Genomic DNA, 22,510 nt, shown 5'->3' with positions numbered 1-22,510 from the left:
GACACCGATGAAGAACTATACTATCTTCAGAAGTGCCAGACAAGCAAAAACCCCTTGTTCATTCCGAAACAATCCCACTATCTTGCTCCTGCTCTCTTTTACTGCATTAGGACAACAACGATTCATCTGTTACTTGCTGCGGTAGTTGAACCCTTTTTCCTCTGCATGACCCGTCATTGCCACAGTAAATAGATGAAACCCACTAGCATGAGTAGGAGTTGTTTGAGACTTGTTGTGCCTACTCATTCATGCTTTTTGTCATGGCTGCAATTGCTTAGAGTTGAGTCAGGTCTGATTAATAGGGATGAATTGGAATGGTGATGAACATGTCCTACTGTGTGTGAGCTAAGTATGTGAACACGATTTGGGAAAGGTAGCGGTGAGAGGCCATGTAGGAGTACATGGTGGGTTGTCTCATTCCAGCTGTCCTTAGGAACTGAGTGCTGTGTTTGTGATCCATGAACAATTACTACCACACATTGGGTTCCGGTAACTCGACCCCTCTCGGCTTATTAATCAACTCGATCTTTGTCCAGGAGTTGCAACTAGTTTCTAGTGTTTGTTGGTAGTGTTAGTAGTCTGCCAAGTGGCACCTGGTACAGGTGGGCTTGGGACAGACTAGGCACAGTGGCACGGTGTACCAAGTGGCACCCGGATGGTGGTCTTGGGAACCCTGCTCACATCATTTGGGGCCGTGAGCGACACCCCGGCCGGATCTCCTTGCGGCTAGAACCAGAATAGGCGATAAACCTAGACGAGAGACTTGTGTGGTTAGTCAGGTCGTGGCCGACTCCCTCGCGAGGCTTCCGCTTCAAGGTTGCCGAGATACACAACGTGTACATGGTGGTAAGTGGCGAGAGCATGTGTGAAGAAGTACACCCCTGCAGGGTTAACATGATCTATTCGAATAGCCGTGTCCGCCGTAAAGGACTTCTGGGTTGCCTATACAGTTCTTAGACAAGTGAAAGTGGATACCCTAAAATGCGCAAGATAAGTGTGAGTGCTATGGATGGCGTTCTCGTAGGAAGACGGGTGCGGATCCAGAGTGGTGTATTGATATGGTGAATATGTGGACTCGTGTGCGCCACCTCAAAAGAGTTACTTGCAATCGTAGTTCAGGATAGCCACCTAGTCAAAGCTGGCTTGATGCAGTTAAACTCCACCACCCCCTTTGTTGATACTGATGCATATGTAGATAGTTCTGATGTAAGTCTTGCTGGGTACATTTGTACTCATGTTTGCTTAATTTATGTGTTTGCAGAGAGACTTCAGTCTCGCTAGTAGTTCCGTGTGAACTTCGACGTTTAGCTTGTTGCCTCAGCTACGATCTTGTGCCCTCGGCAGGATCTAGTAGATAGTCATGCTTCTCAGCCTTTTTCATTTGTAGATGTCTGTAGTCAGACATGTTAAGCTTTCGCTTGTGCTTTGACTTGTATTCTCTGAATGTTGGGTCATGAGACCCATGTTTGTAGTATCTCTCTCCTCGGAGCCTACTGATTAAAATACTTGAGTTATAGAGTCATGTTATGATGCCATGTTGTATTTGCACATATCGAGCATATTGTGTGTATGTTATTGAAATGCTTGGTATGTGTGGGATCTTACTATCTAGTTGTTTATCCTTGGTAGCCTCTCTTACCGGGAAATGTCTCCTAGTGCTTCCACTGAGCCTTGGTAGCTTGCTACTGCTCCGGAACACTTAGGCTGGCCGGCACGTGTCCTTCTTCGTTCCTGTGTCTGTCCCTTCGGGGAAATGTCATGCGGTGTCTACCGGAGTCCTGTTAGCCTGCTACAACCCGGTTTACCGAAGTCTTGCTAGCCCAGTTGCTACAGCCCGGATTCACTCGCTGATGACCGACACGTTCGTTGCTGGGTCATGTATGCCGGTCCCTGTAAGTTAGTGCCACTTTGGGTTCACGACTAGCCATGTCAGCCCGGGCTCCTTGTCATATGGATGCTAGCGACACTATCATATACATGTGCCAAAAGGCGCAAACGGTCTCGGGCCTAGTAAGGCGACACCCGTGGGAACACCGTGCGTGAGGCCGCAAAGTGATATGAGGTGTTACATGCTAGATCGGTGTGGCATTGACTCGGGGTCCTGACAGCTTTGGTATCAGAGCTTCACTGCCTGTAGGATTACCAAGCCAAACTGGTCGAAGTTGAGTCTAGAAATTCTTTAGTTATGTAAGGGAATTGATTGTGGAAGGGAACGCAAGGCTCTTTTTAGTCCTTTACCTTATGCCCTTCTGATCTGAGTCAACCTCTTCTCTTCTACGGGGATTAAGAACTAGGCTTCTCATCTTTCTATCAAGATCACGTGTTACTAATCCGTAGACTTATAGGATTGTTGGTTTCAAGCCTCAGTTAAGTTCCTACTACTTCCGTATGTTAACTATTGATCTCGAAACCTTGATATTGTGCTTCTGAGTGGCGATGCCACCATTTTTGTAGCATGTCTCCAATCTTTTTGAGCATTTACAGCCGTTATGCTGTCCGAGTCATCCCAGGTTTCTAAATAGTCTGATGCAATTGCAAAATCCTTTCCCTCTGTTTTTGATGACCTTTCTGGCCAGGTTAGGCACACTAAACGGTCTGTTGAGGTACTCGATTGCCTCGACATATATGTTGGAGCTATTATTATGACCCTAGATGTCTTAGGGGATCATCTAGTAATCTAGCCATGTTTTGTGTTCCCAGTGTGATGATTCTGGCCGTCATTCTCGAAAGCATCCCATGATGCCATTTAGTTAGTAGGCATTCCATTCCTGGGTTCTTGAACCCGAGATTAACTCTACTCATTCATGTTGGTAGTGTTTGCTAGTTCCTTTATGATATTAGTAACCTTGCGATAGTCCTCGAGGTCCGTGGTATCTCATTCTTCCAAAACCATGAACCATCATGGCAGAAGTTCTTTTGAACCAAAAGATCACAACCAGGGTGCTCTTGAGGAGTATTCCATTCATATTGTTACTCTGCCAATTTTACCTTTCTGCATGGGTTATCCAGAGGAAATATGTTTAACTCACTCGACATAGTAATCTATGCATCCACAACTCAGAAAGATATATGTTCCTTTGAGTTGTCCCTCTCTTTAGTTATATCCTGATCTCCGTCTATCCTTTGTTGGTCAAGAGCTGTTGTGCATTCATGTTATCGATGCCTATTTATTCATGTGATCTGTCAAGCCATTCTATTCCAGAATGACTAGGAGAAACAAACTCCAATACCTCGTCCATCTCTGGGATTGGGTCAAAGTAGTTGTATCCCGCAGATCAAAATGTCAATCCAGCTTTTGTTCTGTTCTACCTCGGAGTATCACCCTCTTTCATAACAAGAGTATCGTGAGAATTTCACACCCTCTTATGAATTCTTGATACAGTGATACTTCTCGCCATCATTATTCATTCCTCGGTTCTGTGTTGTCGCAACCAGAATGCCGACAAGTGAATCGTGATGTGTGAAATCAATACTCCTAGCAACTTTGTTGCTTGGTAGTTAATGGACAATAATCTTATCCTTACGTGTTGATTGTTGAATCGTCACCCAAAGGTTGATCGTGCTACCTAGTCCTTATTTCCGGTGCACTTTTCGATCAATGAGTTAGGATGGTGTTAATCCTTTCTTATTTGATCATATCATCTTGCCTTGAAAAGCAAGATTGTTCTCGAGCTTAGTGACATATCGGTGGTTCGTGATTTTCCATATATCTTCTCGGAGGTATTACCAGGTTGTTCCCTGACCGTTATGTTGAGTTTGTGATTAGGTTGGTTTCTCATGAACCACCCCTTCTCCAAGAATCTATGTTGGTTATCGCTGAACTAGTTGGATACGCTAAACAACAACTTGGAGAGTTGGAAGATAAAAGCTTACCTAACTTAGTTCGTTTCAAAGGGATATCCTGGTGTTGGTGTGTTAGTTGAAGAAAGATGATATCTTCATCGATTGGTCCCTGTGGTTAGTTGTTGGACTTATTGTCTTATAGAAACTTTGATTTGAGTATGGGCTATCATTAAATCAAATCAGAACCAACGATGTTCATAATGTTGTCTTACTCGCAGTTATCCCTGGAGCATACACCATTATATCTTTGAGTCTGACCAATGCTATCACCTTGTTCACATAATTGTGGAATTCCACTTAAAAGTAACCTGGGTGAATTGTTGTTGATCCCATGACAACATCCTTATCCTCTCCATGATTTTACTGAACATTAAACTAGTGTTGGAAACTTTTGAAAGCATTTCTTCATGCTAGCTCATGAAGTCTATGTTAGATGAAAGAAGTGACTTTCTCTAATTCACGTGCACTTGATGTAAGTTGCGGCCGTGAGTTCGAGAAAGATTGTTTTTGTTTCCTCTGGAACCATCCCAAGTCAGTTATGCATGTGCAAAGTATACTATGGTTTGGTATATTAATTACCTCCACTCCCTATGTATCTTGTAGCACACCGAGCCATTGACTTATTTGTTCAAGGAAAAGGAGTTGCCGTGCAAATACTAGTTCATGCACAAGATTCCGATATCCGCAATGATGGTTTCCCAACCAGGACTCGGTAGTGTTTTGTTGTAAGACTACCATGTGGTCATGCTTGTCTTGAACAATGTGTTCACATATGTGTAGTAGAACTAGCTCATGTTTTGGAGCTTGCTATCATAATTCATTTCCCCGAGAATCTCACAACGTCATCTCGTCGATTTGTGTTGCAAACTTTCATTTTTCTTTCTAGACTTGATGAGTGTGGAATATCCTGACACCAACCAGATCTGAATCTCAGGCAGATATGATGGTTGGAACATTCCCAACATTTGCATTTTGTTCCCAGCTTGCACCCCATCGTGCCAATTTACCATGGGCTGCCCCTCTTAGTAATTGCTATTCAGGATCATCTTCAAAAGTGGTCCTACCATGGGTCCCACCCATTTTCGATGATAAGCAAAAATCATCCATTGCGTTATCTTCAACAAGGTAGTCCACATCATCCATTCTAGTCCGGGTATGCCATCTTTTCATCCCCCGCGAAATGATCGATTGTGATTTGCCTTGGGCTGGTACAAAGAGTTTCAATGATCTTTGTATCAAAGTAATTCTTTTTGCCACTTCAAGTATAAATCTAAGAGTCACCTCTCCCAAGGTGCCCCGTTATGGGATCATGGCAATTTCTCCTTGCTACTTGAAAACCCTTGTCAAACTGTTTCCTTCATCCTTTCCGATGCATGTTTTCCTCTCAGCTCCAGAGATGTTTCTATGCCTCATTTCGTGAGTTGATAGTGAGTTTCTCGATCTTCGAGAAGATCGACTCTTTAGGATTTTCCTTCCTTCTCATTATCGTGTTGAATGGAATTCTCAGAGCAAGACGTCGAGACTAATATGATGAATGGTTTAACATCTTCGAGAAGGGCAATTGTATCGAGAAGATTGTGTTAGCTTTGTGTCCCCTCTGTATTCCTACCTCACGTCTTGAATCTCAGGACAAGGTTCTTGTTTAGTGGGGGTGAGTTGTCATAGACCTAGCATTGCTTGTAACTAGTTGCATTAAAGCATCCATGCATCATGTTTAAATTCCATTTAAGTTGAATTGAGGTTAGTTGAAACCCTCAGAAATCACTTTAGAAATAATCAACATTAAAATTTTCTCAAAACAGTTCAAGGAAATGTTCTTGTTATTCTATAAAAATATTGGCAAGAGGTAAAATTAAAACCAATATTTTTGGAGTCTCAGGGATATTCATTTTGGGCATTTGAGTTAATACAATAATTATTTGCATTGGATTTATATTTGTTATATATTAAATATAACTCTAATAATTCTGGAAGTTTGTGAGTTGCTTAGTATATATTCTAACAAGCCATATAATAATTTACAAAAATTATTAAAATGGTTTAATATTTATTTTAAACCAGAACATAATAACAGAAAAAAAGAAAAAGGGGAAAGGCTCACCTGGCCTCACCTATGAAGCCACTAGAGAGGTCAGCCCACCTAGGCAGCCCAGCTGGCCGCCTAGCCCACCAGCCACCGCACCGTCTTCAACCTCCTGCCAGTAGGCAAGAGGGCGTGTGTTCTCCACGTGCGCGCACGCGTTGCGGCCACCTCCTCCCTTCCTTCCTGCCTGGTTCCTCCTGAACGGCTCTAGATGACACCATGCGCCCCCTGGACCTCCCGCTCACCCCCGAGCTCATTCCCCTCCTCTGCTCCCTCTTCCTCTCATCACCGAACGCACTCGAGAGTGCCGATCGCCGTACCCATGGCCACCGGCCACCCCTCGCCCTGCCGCTAAGCCTAGAAGCTCCACCGCGTCTGCCTTGACCTCTCCATCGAGCTACGCGATGCCCGGAGGCCCCTGCTCCATCTACACCATCGTCGTCTTCGCCTCGGTTGCCGCGGTTCATCGCCGTCGATCCGCTTCGACCCAAGCATCCCCGAGCCTGCTGAGACCTCTGTCGGCTTCGCTGTGAGCTCCTGTTGCCTCCCCCTTGCTCTTCCCCTCCGTTCTCCTCCTCTAGCTTGCCTCCCCACTGCAACCGAAGCTCGCCGCCGCCGCGGCTCCTCGTCATCGTGGCTAGGACCCCAAAACTTGTGCCCGAGCACATGGTTGTGCTCTTGCTGGATCGTATCTACTGCCCCGCTGCTTGGCTTGCTCTGCCACCTGCTCTAGCCGTAGCTGCCGCACACACCATGCTCCGACCGCCGCTAACCTCGTCATCCCCGGCAGCCCCGCGGCCTCCCTAGATGCGCACGGGCCTGGGCTTCCCCCTAGTGCCCTCAGCGTGCCCAGCTGCTGCACCTAGCGCCACTTCGGCGAGCCTCCGCCGTGAGATGTGGTCGCCGACGCTTAATCCGGCGACGCTGACGTGGCAGGATTAGATTACGTGCTAATCACCCAGTTAATCAACCCCGAGTCGATGACATGTGGGACCCGCACTGTTAGTGACACAATTCAAGTTAAATAACCACTGTTAACCCCCTGAGTCAAGGACAGGTGGAGCCCACCAGTCAGAATTGACTTTGATCAATGCTAACGTCACCCTAACTTAATGTTGACGCAATAAAGTATTTTCTGGATTTAATCTTATTCTAAAAATTCCAGAAAATATCCTAAACTTGTAAAATTCATAGAAATTCAACCATAACTCCAAATGAAATAAGTTATATATAAAAAATGATCAGAAAAATCCAATCTATCCATCTATACTAGTTTCATGCATGTTAGAACAACTTATAGATGCTGTTCAGGACAAATCTTATAAATGGCATTTGAATATCCACATATGGAGTTTGAATTTGAAACTTAGATTCAAACCAACCCCATTTAAGTTGCTTCTAGTTGAATTAGTTCAAACCACAACATATTGCCATGTCATGATCATGCATCATATTGTGCATTGCATTGATTGTGTTCTTCCTTGTTTGCTGGTATTTGTCCCCTCTCGATAGACGTGGTTTCGACGATGAGTTCAATGACACCGATGAAGAACTATACTATCTTCAGAAGTGCCAGGCAAGCAAAACCCCCATGTTCATTCCGAAACAATCCCACTCTCTCGCTCCTGCTCTCTTTTACTGCATTAGGACAACAACGATTCATCTGTTACTTGCTGCGGTAGTTGAACCCCTTTTCCTCTGCATGACCCGTCATTGCCACTGTAAATAGATGAAACCCACTAGCATGAGTAGGAGTTGTTTGAGACTTGTTGTGCCTACTCATTCATGCTTTTTGTCATGGCTGCTATTGCTTAGAGTTGAGTTGGAATGGTGAATTGGAATGGTGATGAACATGTCCTACTGTGTGTGAGCTAAGTATGTGAACATGATTTGGTAAAGGCAGTGGTGAGAGGCCATGTAAGAGTACATGGTGGGTTGTCTCATTGCAGGCGTCCTCGGGAACTGAGTTCTGTGTTTGTGATCCATGAACAGTTACTACCACACATTGGATTCCGTTAACTCGACCCCTCTCGGCTTATTAATCAACTCGATCTCTGTCCTGGAGTTGCAACTAGTTTCTGGTGTTTGTAGGTAGTGTTAGTAGTCTACCAAGTGGCACCCGGTATAGGTGGGCTGCAGACAGACTAGGCACAGTGGCACGGTGTACCAAGTGGCACCCAGATGGTGGGCTTGGGAACCCTGCTCACATCATTTGAGGTCGTGAGCGACACATCGGCCGGATCTACTTGTGGATGGAACCAGAATAGGCAATAAACCTGGACTAGAGACTTGTGTGGTTAGTCAGGTCATGGGCGACTCCCTCGCTTGAAGGTTGCCAAGATACACGATGTGTACATGGTGGTAAGTGTGGAGAGCATGTGTGAAGAAGTACACCCCTGCAGGGTTAACATGATCTATTCGAATAGCCGCGTGTCCACGGTAAAGGACTTCTGGGTTGCCTATACAGTTCATAGACAAGTGAAAGTGGATACCCTAAAATGCGCAAGATAAGTGTGAGTGCTATGGATGGCGTTCTAGTAGGAAGACGGAAGCGGATCCATAGTGGTGTATTGATATGGTGAATATGTGGACTCATGTGCGCCAGCTCAAAAGAGTTACTTGCAATCGTAGTTCAGGATAGCCACCGAGTCAAAGCTGGCTTGCTGCAGTTAAACTCCACCACCCCCTTTGTTGATAGTGATGCATATGTAGATAGTTCTTATGTAAGTCTTGCTGGGTACATTTGTACTCACATTTGCTTAATTTATGTTTTTGCAGAGAGACTTCAGTCTCGCTAGTAGTTCCGCATGGACTTCGACGTTTAGTTTGTTACCTCAGCTATGATCCTGTGCCCTCGGCAGGATCTGGTAGATAGTCAAGCTTCTCAGCCTTTTTCATTTGTAGATGGCTGTACTCAGACAAGTTAAGCTTCCACTTGTGCTTTGACTTGTATGCTCTGATTGTTGGGTCATGAGACCCATGTTTGTAGTATCTCGCTCCTCGGAGCCTATTGATTAAAATACTTGAGTTGTAGAGTCATGTTATGATGCCATGTTGTATTTGCACATATCGAGCATATTGTGTGTATGTTATTGAAATGCTTGGTATGTGTGGGATCTGACTATCTAGTTGTTTATCCTTTGTAGCCTCTCTTACCGGGAAATGTCTCCTAGTGCTTCCACTGAGCCTTCGTAGCTTGCTACTACTCCAGAACACTTAGGCTGGCCGGCATGTGCCCTTCTTCGTTCCTGTGTCTGTCCCTTCGGGGAAATGTCACGCTGTGTCTACCGGAGTCCTGTTAGCCTGCTACAGCCCGGTTTACTGGAGTCCTGCTATCCCAGGTGCTACAGCCTGGATTCACTCGCTGATGACTGACACGTTCGTTGCTGGGTCATGTATGCCGGTCCCTGTAAGTTAGTGCCACTTTGGGTTCACGACTAGACATGTCAGCCCGGGCTCCTTGTCATATGGATGCTAGGGACATTATCATATACGTGTGCCAAAAGGCGCCAATGGTCCTGGGCCTAGTAAGGCGAAACCTGTGGGAACACCGTGCGTGAGGCCGCAAAGTGATATGAGGTGTTACATGCTAGATCTGTGTGGCATTGAGTCGGGGTCCTGACAATCAATTAGACATACCCATATCTTCTTAAGTCATCAGTGAGGGTGAGAACATAACGATAGCCTCCGCGAGGCTCAACGCTCATTAGACCGCAAACATCAGTATGTATGATTTCCAATAAGTTGGTTGCTCGCTCCACTGTTCCGGAGAATGAAGTCTTGGTCATTTTGCCCATGAGTCATGGTTCGCATGTGTCAAATGATTCAAAATCAAGAGACTCCAAAAGTCCATCTGCTTGGAGATTCTTCATGCGTTTGACACCAATGTGACCAAGGCGGCAGTGCCACAAGTATGTGGGACTATCATTATCAACCTTACATCTTTTGGTATTCACACTATGAATATGTGTAACATCACGTTCGAGATTCATTAAGAATAAACCATTGACCAGCGGGGCATGACCATAAAATACATCTCTCATATAAATAGAACAACCATTATTCTTGGATTTAAATGAGTAGCCATCATGTATGAAATGAGATCCAGATACAATGTTCATGCTCAAAGCTGGCACTAAATAACAATTATTGAGGTTCAAAACTAATCCCATAGGTAAATGTAGAGGTAGCATGCCGACGGCGATCACATCGACCTTGGAACCATTCCCGACGCGCATCGTCACCTCATCCTTCGCCAGTCTCCGCTCATTCCTCAGCTCCTGTTTTGAGTTACAAATATGAGCAACCGCACCGGTATCAAATACCCAGGAGCTACTACGAGTACTGGTAAGGTACACATCAAAAACATGTATATAACATATACCTTTGTTGTTGCCAGCATTCTTGTCCGCTAAGTACTTGGGACAGTTCCGCTTCCAGTGTCCGTTTCCCTTGCAATAAAAGCACTCAGTCTCAGGTTTGGGTCCATGCTTTGGCTTCTTCCCGGCAATTGGCTTACCGGGCGCGGCAACTCCCTTGTCGTCCTTCTTGAAGTTCTTCTTACCCTTGCCTTTCTTGAAACTAGTGGTTTTATTGACCATCAACACTTGATGTTCCTTTTTGATCTCCATGTCCACTGATTTCAGCATTGAATATACCTCAGGAATGGTTTTCACCATCCCCTGCATATTGAAATTCATCACAAAGCTCTTATAGCTAGGTGGGAGCGACTGGAGGATTCTGTCGACGACCGCGTCATTCGGGAGAATAACTCCCAGCTGAGATAAGCGGTTGTGCAACCCAGATATTTTGAGTATGTGCTCGCTAACAGAACCATTCTCCTCCATCTTACAACTGTAGAACTTGTCAGAGACTTCATATTTCTCGACCCGGGCATGAGCTTGGAAAACCATATTCAGCTCTTGGAACATCTCATATGCTCCGTGCTTCTCAAAACTCTTTTGGAGCCCCAGTTCTAAGCTATAAAGCATGCCACACTGAACCCGGGAGTAATCATCACTATGCGACTGCCAGGCATTCATAACGTCCTGAGTTGCTGGGAAAACGGGTGCTTCAGCTAGCGGTGCATCTAGGACATATGCTTTCTTGGTAGCTATGAGGATGATCCTCAAGTTCCGGACCCATTCCGTATAGTTGTTGCCATCATCTTTCAGCTTGGTTTTCTCTAGGAATGCGTTGAAGTTGAGGGCAACATTAGCGTGGGCCATTTGATCTACAACACATATTGCAAAGATTTTCGACTAAGTTCATGATAATTAAGTTCATCTAATCAAAATATTTAATGAACTCCCACTCAGATAGACATCCCTCTAGTCATCTAAGTGATACATGATCCGAGTCAACTAGGCTATATCCGATCATCATGTGAGAAGAACTAGTCATCATCCGTGAACATCTTCATGTTGATCGTATCTTCTATACGACTCATGTTCGACCTTTCCGTCTCTTGTTTCCGAGGCCATGTCTGTACATGATAGGCTCGTCTAGTCAATCTAAGTGTTTTGCATGTGTAAATCTGGCTTACACCTGTTGTATGCGAACATTAGAATGTATCACACCCGATCATCACGTGGTGCTTCGAAACAACGAACCTTCGCAACAGTGCATAGTTAGGCGGAACACTTTCTTGAAATTTTATAAGGGATCATCTTATTTATGCTAACGTCGTTCTAAGCAAATAAGATGTAAAACTTGATAAACATCACATGCAATCAAATAGTGACATGATATGGCCAATATCATTTTGCTCCTTTTGATCTCCATCTTCGGGACACCATGATCATCATCGTCACCGGCATGACACCATGATCTCCATCATCGTGTCTTCATGAAGTTGTCTCGCCAACTATTACTTCTACTACTATGGCTAAAGGTTTAGCAATAAAGTAAGGTAATTACATGGCGTTATTCAATAACACACAGGTCATACAATAAATTAAGACAACTCCTATGGCTCCTGCCGGTTTTCACACTCATCGACATGCAAGTCATGATTCCTATTACAAGAACATTATCAATCTCATACATCACATATATATCATTCATCACATCCTTTTGGCCATATCACATCACACGGCATATGCTGCAAGAACAAGTTAGACGTCCTCTAATTGTTGTTGCAAGTTTTTAAGTGTCTGCTATAGGTTTCTAGCAAGAACATTTCTTACCTACGCCAAAACCACAACCTGATATGCCAATTGCTTTACCCTTCATAAGGACCCTTTTCATCTAATCCGATCCGACTAAAGTGGGAGAGACAGACACCCGCTATCCACCTTATGCAACTAGTGCATGTCAGTCGGTGGAACCTATCTCACGTAAGCGTACGTGTAAGGTCGGTCTGGGCCGTTTCATCCCACGATGCCGCCGAATCAAGATAAGACTAGTAGTGGCAAGTAAATTGAAAAAATCGACGCCCACAACAACTTGTGTTCTACTCGTGCATAGAAACTACGCATAGACCTTGCTCATGATGCCACTGTTGGGGATCATTGCAAAAATTAAAAAAATTCTACGCATCACCAAGAACAATCTATGGAGTAACTAGCAACGAGAGAGAGGGGAGTGCATATTCATACCCTTGAAGATCGTGAGACGGAAGCGTTACAAGAACGCGGATGAAGGAGTCGTACTCGTAGCAATTTGGATTGCAGTGGATTCCAATCTAAGCGCCGAACAACGGCACCTCCGGGTTCAACACACGTGCAGCCCGGTGACGTCTCCCACTCCTTGATCTAGCAAGGAGGAGGAAGAGGTTGAGGAAGATGGCTCCAGCAGCAGCACGATGGCGTGGTGGTGATGGAGTAGCAGTTCTCCGGCAGCGCTTCACCAAGCTCATGCGGAGGAGGAGAGGTGTTGTGGAGGGGAGGGGCTGCGCCTTGGATGTGGTACTGCACCCCTCCCTCCGCCCCTCTATTTATAGGGAGAAGGCGGAAGGGGGCCGGCCCCTCTAGATGAGATCTAGAGGGGGGCGGCGACCAAGGGGGAGGGGCTTGCCCCCCAAGCAAGGGGGGCGCCCCCCTTAGGGTCCCCCCCAACCCTAGGCGCATGGGCCCTAGGGGAGGATGGCTCCCAGCCCACTTAGGGGCTGGTTCCCTTCCACCTACAGCCCATAAGGCCCTCCGGGGCAGGTGGATCCTCCCGGTGGACCCCCGGAACCCCTCCGGTGGTCCCGGCACAATACCGGTATACCCCCGAATATTTCCGGTCACCGTATGATGACTTCCCATATATAAATCTTCACCTCCGGACCATTCCAGAACTCCTCGTGACGTCCAGGATCTCATCTGGGACTCCGAACAAATCTTACTTATAACCCTAGCGTCGTCGAACCTTAAGTGTGTAGGCCCTATGGGTTCGGGAATCATGCAGACATGACCGAGACAACTCTCTGGCCAATAACCAACATTGGGATCTGGATACCCATGTTGGCTCCCACATGTTCCACGATGATCTCACCGGATGAACCACGATGTCGAGGATTCAAGTAATCCCGTATACAATTCCCTTTGTTAATCGGTACGTTACTTGCTCGAGATTCGATCGTCGATATCCCAATACCTCGTTCAATCTTGTTACCGGCAAGTCACTTTACTCATTCCGTAATGCATGATCCCATGACCAACTACTTAGTCACATTGAGCTCATTATGATGATGCATTACCGAGCGGCCCAGATATACCTCTCCATCATACGGAGTGACAAATCCCAGTCTCGATTCGTGCCAACCTAACAGACACTTTTGGAGATACCTGTAGTGCAGCTTTATAGCCACCCGGTTATGTTGTGACGGTTGGTACACCCAAAGCATTCCTACGGTATCTGGGAGTTGCATGATATCATGGTCTAAGGAAATGATGCTTGACATTAGAAAAGCTTTAGCAAACGAACTACACGATCTTGTGCTATGCTTAGGATTGGGTCTTGTCCATCACATCATTCTCCTAATGACGTGATCCCGTTATCAATGACATCCAATCTCCATAGTCAGGGAACCATGACAATCTGTTGATCAACGAGCTTGTCAACTAGAGGCTCACTAGGGACTTGTTGTGGTCTATGTATTCACACATGTATTACGGCTTCCAGTCAATACAATTATAGCATGAACAATAGACAATTATCATGAACAAGGAAATATAATGATAACCATTTTATTATTGCCTCTAGGGCATATTTCCAACAACATTGGTGTCTTGGAGGCTACCGCTCCGATGTCGAGCGGCATGGCGACGCCTCTGGAGGGCCCCGCGCCGCCTACGGGGGGCCCAACTCCGTCTTTGGAGTTTGCGGCATGCGGCCCGTCGCCTAGCGCACGAACGACACCGCTCGCCAGGTATGGACTGCCAGGATGATGTGGGTGTTCGCGGATCACGCCACAGGTTCTTTTCGTGACCGAGCCGCTTCCAGTTCACACCAGTACAGGCAGGCCGGTCCCGGATGAACCGATCGCCGTGGTCGTGTTCCTCTTGGGAGCCATGGTGACGAAGAACTTGTTCGACTAGCTGCTAAACCAGATTCTCGCTACTGCGTCCGCTACCTGGCGCGCCAAAGATGTCGGTGGAAAACAGCACCTATGGGATCACAATAATCCCTACTACGGTTGCGGGGCGCGGGGTCAGCAATCAGCACAAACACACGGGTCGTTTACCCAGGTTTGGGCCGCAAGGATGCGTAATACCCTAGTCCTGCTTTGATGTGTATATCTGTGTTTTTAGAGTTCTTGAGCTAGCTACAACGAGCGTAACTTATCCAAGGGTCTGAATCCTTCTCCTAGATGCCTTGGGCCTCCTTTTATAGGCAAGGGGATCGCCACAGTGGCACACAGGAGGTGGCATCTGGGTATTGTGGTTAAGCCTATCGCTTGTCATTATGGGACAATACGCATTTAATGTGCCTCTGACGTGTCCCCTTTACTTTATCACCGCTTCGCCCTACCTTGACACGCGCCTGGGCCAGCGAGGCGGTCAGCGCCATGTCGGCTAGCAGGCTGTTGAGGTGGCACGGTGGTAGGGCCTTCCCTAAGGTTTGCATGCCGCCACATAGGCATGTGCTGAGCCAGCCTGGATGTCACATCCCTAGTTCTGGTATGCACTAGGCTAGACCTTCGTGTGAGCATCATGTTTAAATTCAAATGAAATTTGCATTAAGGAATTTTCAAAAGCCTCAGAAGACCTCTAAATATAACCAACATTTAAATCTCATCAAATGAGTCCAAATAAATGTTCCTGTTACTCTCTGAAAATATTGGTAGGAGGTATAATTCAAACCAATACTTTTGGAATCACAGAAATATTTATTTTGGGTGTTTGACTTAAACCAATGACATATTTGAGTTGAACTTATTTCTATTATATAAGAAATAAAGTTCAAATATTTTTGTAAGTTGCCTGTGACCTTGGACTAGTTCCTGAGGTCACATACAATTTACAGAAAGTAAAAAAATGATTTGATGTTTTAAATCAAATCAAAACCAATTGCAGAAAATAGAAAACATTAATAAATATAAAAACCAGAGAGAGAGAGAGAGAGAACCTACCTGGGGCACTTACTTGGCAGCCCAGCCAGCCCACCACTGAAGCAGCCCAGCCGGGCAAAGCCAGCCCGGCCCACCAGGGGCAGCAATGTCTTCTTCCTCTTGCCAGGAGGAGAAGCAGCTGCGTGCCCGGCGCGCACGCGAGCCGCGCCAGCTCCTCCCTACCTGCCTGGCCTCCCCGATCTTCTGGACGACGCCACGCACCCCCCCTGGACCGCTCTTGCTCTCTCCCGTGCTTCTCCCTCCTCTGCTCTCTCTCCCTCTCGCGCTCGAGCGCCGCTATCGCCGCCGCTGATCGATGCCGCACCCTGAGCCACCTCCTCGCCTCCCCGACGCATCCATCGGCCTCACCGCCGTTGCCTACGCCTTCTGCACTGATCCAAGCAACACTGGAAGCCCCGAATCGCCATCCCCTCCGTCTTCTTCAACCTCCAGCACCTGAGATCGTCGGCAATGCCACGTCACCGTCCGGCCTCCCCAAGCTCGCAGATGCGTACAAATGACGTGGGGTGAGCCCCTCTTCGTTTTGCCCCTATCCCCGTCGCCCCGCATGTTCTCTAGCGCTAACGCCAACGTGCCTGAATCTCGCCGCCGCCGTGCCATGTCGCTGCAGCGGCCAGAGCTGCATACGCCCGCTTTTGAGCGTGTCGCTGTTCTCACCGTGCTACCAGGAGCCGAACACATGCACCAGCTCCTCCTGTCGTGCTCCCTAACACCAAACTCGAGCTCGCCCGAACTCCGGCCGCTGCAAAAGTTGCTGCCGTCATCGATTTTGTCCACTCTGGCGCGAGCTGTTGCCTCCGTTGGATGCGCGAGACTTTTAGCTTTCCGTAGCCGCAAACCACGTCCAAAACCGAGCCCTGTGGGCGTTTTCCGAAGCCCTCCGCCGCGTCTGGACTCGCCGGCGGCTAAACGCCAGCGACCGCTGGCCGTTGACCCGCGTGGGTTGACCCCACGGCCCGGTTTGACGTCCCCCTCTCTCTCATTGACGAGTGGGCCCAGGCCCCTGTTTAATTAGTGTTAGGTTTAATTAGTGTTAATTAACTAGTTAATTAGATGATCCACTGACACATGGGCCACGCACTGCTGACAGCTTACTTAGGGCTAGTTTAGCACTAATTATCTCAGTTAGTTAACTGAGCTACTGACTAGTGGACCCCACTGGTCAGGTTTGACCTGGTCAGCCGCAGTTGACCTGCTGACGTCACAGTGATGCACTGGTGACGCAGTAAATGTTTTCTGGAATTTAATTAAATCTTAAATGATTTATTATTTTCAGAAAATGTCCTAAACTTCAAAAAATCGTTGAAATTCAACCGTAACTCCAAATGAAATAAATTATATATAAAAATGATCAGAAAAATCCAATCTATCCATCTGTACCATTTTCATGCATGTTAGAACAACTTTTGTTCACTGTTTAGGTCAAATCAATTAAATGGCATTTGAATAATCACATATGGAGTTTGAATTTGAATCTTGTATTCAAACCAACTTCATTTAATCTGTTGCTAGTTGCATCAGCTCAAATCACATCATATTGCCATGTCATGATCATGCATCATATTGTGCATTGCATTGATTGTGTTCTTCCTTGTTTGCCGGTGTTTGTCCCCTCTCGATAGACGTGGTTCTGACGATGAGATTGATGACACCGATGAAGAACTATATTATCTTCAGAAGTGCAAGGCAAGCAAAACCCCCTTGTTCATTCCGATACAATCCCAATCTCTCGCTCCTGCTCTCTTTTACTACATGAGGACAACATCCATTCAACTATTACATGCTGCGGTAGCTGAACCCCTTTATCCTCTGCATGACCTGTCATTGCCACAGTAAATAGATGAAACCCACTAGCATGAGTAGGAGTTGTTTGAGCCCTGATGTGCATACCCATTCATGCTTGTCTGTCATCCCTGCTATTGCATAGAGTTGTGTCAGGTCTGATTCATCGGGGATGAATTGGAGGTGTGTGAACATGTCCGACTATGTGTGATCTAAGTGTGTGAACACGATTTGGTAAAGGTAGCGGTGAGAGGCCATGTAGGAGTACATGGTGGGTTGTCTCATTGCAGCCGTCCTCAGGAACTGAGTTCTATGTTTGTGATCCATGAACAGTTACTACCACACATTGGAATGCTTAAGTGCCCCTCTCGACTTATTAATCAATCTGATCTCTATCTAGGAGTTGCAACTAGTTTCTGGTGTTTGTAGGTAGTGTTAGTAGTCTACCAAGTGGCACCCGGTACAGGTGGGCTTGTGACAGACTAGGCACCGTGGCACGGTGTACCAAGCATAGATCCACCCATCGAGGTGGGCTTGGGAACCCTGCTCACATCATTTGGGGCCGTGAGCGACACCCCGGCCAGATCTCCTTGCGGATGGAACCCGAATAGGCGATAAACCTAGACGAGAGACTTGTGTGATTAGTCAGGTCGTGGCCGACTCCCTCGCCAGGCTTCCGCTTGAAGGTTGCGGAGATACACGACATGTACATGGTGGTAAGTGGCGAGAGCATGTGTGAAGAAGTACACCCCTGCAGGTTTAACATTATCTATTCGAATAGCCGTGTCCGCGGGAAAGGACTTCTGGGTTGCCTGTATAGTTCATAGACAAGTGAAAGTGGATACTCTAAAATACGCAAGATAAGCGTGAGTGCTATGGATGGCGTTCTCGTAGGGAGACGGGAGCGGATCCATAGTGGTGTGTTGATATGGTGAATATGTGGACTCGTGTGCGCCACCTCAAAAGAGTTACTTGCAGTCGTAGTTCAGGATAGCCATTGAGTCAAAGTTGGCTTGCTGCAGTCATACTCCACCATCCCCCCTTTGTTGATAATGATGCATATGTAGATAGTTCTGATGTAAGTCTTGCTGGGTACATTTGTACTCACGTTTGCCTATTTTATGTTTTGAACAGAGACTTCCATCTCACTAGTAGTTCCGTGTGGACTTCGACGTTTAGCTTGTTACCTCAGCTACGATCTTGTGCCCTCGGCAAGATCTTGTAGATAGTCAGGCTTTTCAGCCTTTTTCACTTATAGATGTCTCTACCCAGACATGTTAAGCTTCCGTTTGTGCTTTGACTTGTATGCTCTGAATGTTGGGTCATGAGACCCATGTTTGTAATATCTCGCTCCTCGGAGCCTATTGAATAAAATACTTGAGTTGTAGAGTCATGTTGTGATGCCATGTTGTATTTGCACATATCGAGCATATTGTGTGTATGTTATTGAAATGCTTGGTATGTGTGGGATCTGACAACCTACTTGTTTATCCTTGGTAGCCTCTCTTACCGGGAAATGTCTCCTAGTGCTTCCACTGAGCCATGGTAGCTCGCTACTGCTCTGGAACACTTAGGCTGGCTGGCATGTGTCCTTCTTCATTCCTGTGTCTGTCCCTTCACGGAAATGTCACGCGGTGTCTACCGGTGTCCTGTTAGCCTGCTACAGCCCAGATTCTCTGGAGTCCTGCTAGCCCAGCTGCTATAGCTCGGATTCTCTCGTTTTTGACCGACACGTTCGTTGTTGGGTCATGTATGCCTGTCCCTGTAAGTTAGCGCCACTTTGGGTTCACGACTAGTCATGTCAGCCCGGGTTCTTTGTCATATGGATGCTAGCGACACTATCATATACGTGAGCCAAAAGGCGCAAACTGTCCCGGGCTTGGTAAGGCGACACCCGTGGGAATACCGTGCGTGAGGCCGCAAAGTGATATGAGGTGTTACATGCTAGATCGGTGTGGCATTGGATCGGGGTCCTGATAGCTTTGGTATCAGAGCTTGACAACCTGTAGGATTACCAAGCCAAACTGGTCGAAGTTGAGTCTAGAAATGCTTTAGTTATATGTAGGGGAATTGATTGTGTGATGGAACGTAAGGCTCTTTTTACTCCTTTACCTTATGTCCTTCTGATCTGAGTCACCCTCTTCTTCTCTACGGGGTTAAGAACCAGGCCTTCTCTTCTTTCTATCAGGATCACGTGTTACTAATCCGTAGACTTGTAGGATTGTTGGTTTCAAGCCTCAGCTAAGTTCCTACTACTTCCGCATGTTAATTGTTGATCTCAAAACCTTGATATTGTGCTTCTGAGTGGCGATGCCACCATTTTTGTAGCATGTCGTAAATCCTTTCGAGCATTTACACCCGTTGTGCTGTCTGAGTCATCCCAGGTTTTCTAATAGTCTGATGCATTTGCAAATTCTTTTTACTATTCTGAAGATCCTTTGTGCCAGATCAACCACACTAACTAGTGTGTTGAGGTATTTCATTGCCTCAACATTTATGTTGGAGCTATTATTATGACCCTAGGTGTCTAGAGTATCACCTAGTAATCCAGCCATGCTCTGTGTTCCCAGTGTGATGATTCTGGCCATCATTCTCGAAAGCATCCCGTGATGCCACTTAGTAGTAGGTATTCTACTCCTGGGTTGTTGAACCCGAGATTCACCCTACTTGCTTCATGTTGATAGTGTTTGCTAGCTCCATTAGGAAACTAGTAACCTTCGCGACAGTCGTCAAGGTCCATGGTATTTCCTTCTTCCAATACCATGAACTACTTATGGCAGAAGTTCCTCGTTAAACCGAAAGATCACAACCAGAGTGCTCTTGATGAGTTCTCGATTCTATGTTGTTACTCTGCCACCTCTACCTTTCTGCATGGGTTATCCGGAAGAAACCTGTTGAACTTGGTTCGACATGCTAATCCATGCATCGACAACTCAGAAAATCATATGTTCTTTTGAGTTGTCCCATTTTAGTTGTCTTCCGACCCTCGTCTATCAATTGATAGTCAAGAATATGCGTGCATTTGTTCATCGATGCCTATTACTCCTATGGTCCGCCAAGCCATTCTATTCTGGAATGACTAGGAGAAACAAACTCCAGTACCTCATCCATATCCAGGATTGGGTCAAAGCAGTTGTATTCCGTAGATCAAAATGCAATCAAGCTTTTGATCCCTTCTACCCTGAAGTGTTACCCTCTTTACGTCAGGATCGTCATGAGAATTACACTATCTCTTATGATTTTTTGACGCGGTAATACTTCTCGCCCTCATTATTCATTTCTCGGCTTCCGTGTTGTTGCAACCGGAATGCCGACAAGTGAACCGTGATGTGTGAAATCTATACTCCTAGCAATTCTGTTGCTTGGTAATTAAAGGACAATAATTTCATTCTTAGCATGTTGGTTCCTGAATCATCATTCTAAGATAGATCGTGCTACCTAATCCACTTTCCTGGTGCACTCTTCGATCAATGAGTTAGGATGGTGCTGATTCCTCGCTCTTTTGATCATATCGTCTTGCCTGAAAAGCAAGATTGTTCTTGAGCTTAGTAACATATCGGTGGATCGTAATTTTCCAATTTTCTTCTCGGAGGTATTACCAGGTTGTCACCAGATCGCTATGTTGATCTCGTGATCAAGTTGGTTTCTCGTAACCACCTCTTTTCCAGGAATCTATGTTGCATACACCTGAGCTAGTTGGTTAAGCCAAACAACAACTTGGAGAGTTGGAAGATAAAAGCTTGCCTAACTTAGTTCATTTCAAAGGGATATCTTTTGTGTGTGGGTGTTGAAGAAAGATGATATCTTCACTGATTGGTCCTCGTGATCAGATGTTGAACCTATCGTCTTGCCCAAACCTTGATTTGACTATGGGCCATCATCAAATCAAACCAGAACCAACGATATTCATAATGTTGTCTTACTCGTGGTTGATTCCTCGAGCATACACCATTATATTCTTTGGGTCTGATCAATGCTATCACCGTGTTCACTTAATTATGGAAGTCCATTTATGTGGAAATCCGGATGAATTGTTGTTGAGCCCATCAACAACATTTTCACCTTCCCCATGATTCATGTTGAACATCAAGCTAGTGTTGGAAACTTTTGTAAGCATTGTCTTCATGTTCCATTCATGAAGCATATATTCGGATGAAAGAAGTGACCTCCTCTAATTCATGTGCATTTGATGCAAGTTGCCGCCGTGAATTCGAGAAAGTCAATGCTGCCTCCTCTGGAACCATCTCAAGTCAGTCATGCATGTGCGAAGTATGGTATGGTTTGATAGTCTCGCTAGCTCCATTCTATATGTGTCCCTAGCACACCAAGCCACTGATTGAATTCTTCAAGGAGAAGAAGTTTCTTCATAAGAGCTAACCATATGACTTATGTAAGGACTTCGATATCCCCAATGATGGTTCCCAACCAGAACTCGGTAGTGTTTTATCATAAGACTACTATGTGGTCATGTTTGTCTTGGACATCATGTTCACATGCATGTAGCAGAACCAGCTCATGTTTTGGAGCTTGCTATCGTAGTTCATCTCCCGAGAATCTCGCAATGTCATCTCGTCGACTTGTGTTGCATCCTTTCTTTTCTAGACATGTTGTCTGGAATATCCTGACACCAACCAGATCTGAATCTCAGGCAATTATGATGGTTGGAACTGTTCCAAGAACCATAATATTGGTCTCTCTGTAACCGGTAAAGTGGATGTCGTGGCCAACACACCCAACCGGAAGACCTATTATTGTAATATCTTGATTGAAGAAGTTGGCCACCTGTCACACCCTAGCTAGTCATGCATTAGAGTGTTGCATCATGTTTACTCTTTCATCAGAAACTTGAAATGGGGATTTGTGGAACCCTCAGAATCATTTTTGAAAATGACCCAAATAAAAATTTCTCCAAAAGGGTCCAAGAAAATGCTCATGTTGCTCTCTGAAAATATTGGACAGAGATAAAAATCAAACCAATATTTTTAAGAGCTCATAGGTATTTATTTTGGGCATTTGGATTTAATGCATAAATATTTGCATTGGAAATATATTAGTTATATATATTAATATATGTCCAAAAATTATGCCACCTGTTGGGGAGCTCTGGAATAATATATCTAGCTCCTGCAAAAATTGGCATAAGGTAATAAAATGATTTAATATTTTTTTTAAATCAAAACAAATGACAGAAATTAGAAAACAGAGATAAAAGAGGGAAACCTTACCTGGGCTTCTTACCTGGC

This window comes from Triticum aestivum, chromosome 1B, assembly GCF_018294505.1.
Source record: "Triticum aestivum cultivar Chinese Spring chromosome 1B, IWGSC CS RefSeq v2.1, whole genome shotgun sequence".
Lineage (NCBI taxonomy): Eukaryota > Viridiplantae > Streptophyta > Magnoliopsida > Poales > Poaceae > Triticum > Triticum aestivum.
This window is presented reverse-complemented; position numbering follows the sequence as displayed.